This window comes from Gasterosteus aculeatus, chromosome Y (genome assembly GCF_964276395.1).
Source record: "Gasterosteus aculeatus chromosome Y, fGasAcu3.hap1.1, whole genome shotgun sequence".
In the NCBI taxonomy this organism is placed as follows: Eukaryota; Metazoa; Chordata; class Actinopteri; order Perciformes; family Gasterosteidae; genus Gasterosteus; species Gasterosteus aculeatus.
This window is the reverse complement of record NC_135709.1, coordinates 13,761,285-13,762,072: the sequence shown is the minus strand read 5'-3', so window position 1 is coordinate 13,762,072 and position 788 is coordinate 13,761,285.

Genomic DNA, 788 nt, shown 5'->3' with positions numbered 1-788 from the left:
TGAGGATGGTTGGTAAAGGCCAGGTGTGCATCCATAGAGACAGGAGACTGGCAATCGCGACTGTAATTCTTTTTGTTCCGCTTTTCCCACAGAACTACCAAGCAGAACAACAATATCCTGCTGCCCTTAATGCACGGCTGGGGGACTTTTATGGAGACAGATACAGACAAGAAAAGCAAGATACAACAGACACAGTTGTGGTAGTAATCTGAACTTCTCCTTTTAGTATTGACAGAATACTGACAGCAAATGGATTTACACTATACTTTTTTGAACGAGAAAACAATAAAACCCCTGAGCAATATACTTTGACACAGAGGCTACCATGTCTATTTTGTATGCAATTTCCGACAATGTCATAAATCCATGGCCATCAGATGATAGCCAGCTGGTGCCAGATGTTTCTCATGGGAAAAAGTATGAGTCGACCAGTAAGCTCAGTAACACCTTCAAAGGACTAATAACCTAATTTAACGTCAGTACAGCTAAAGAGGCGCTATGGTCGACTCAGATTATCCTTTCCTTTGCACAGAAGTACTTCCCTGACTGATACATGCTGGGTGTTCACCTCGCTAGTTAGCTAGCATCAGCTAGCATTAGCTAGCGCTAGCTAGTGGAAGAGACGTGGGTACTGTGGAGCACGCTGGGACTTGACCGGTCAGTGGTTAATATCGGTAACTGTTGACAGACGTGCTTGTGTTTGTTAGCTTGTTGGAAAACTAATAGTTAATAATACATACAGTTACCTATAGCAGCGGTCAGAAGATGTGACGTTTTGTTATGAAATA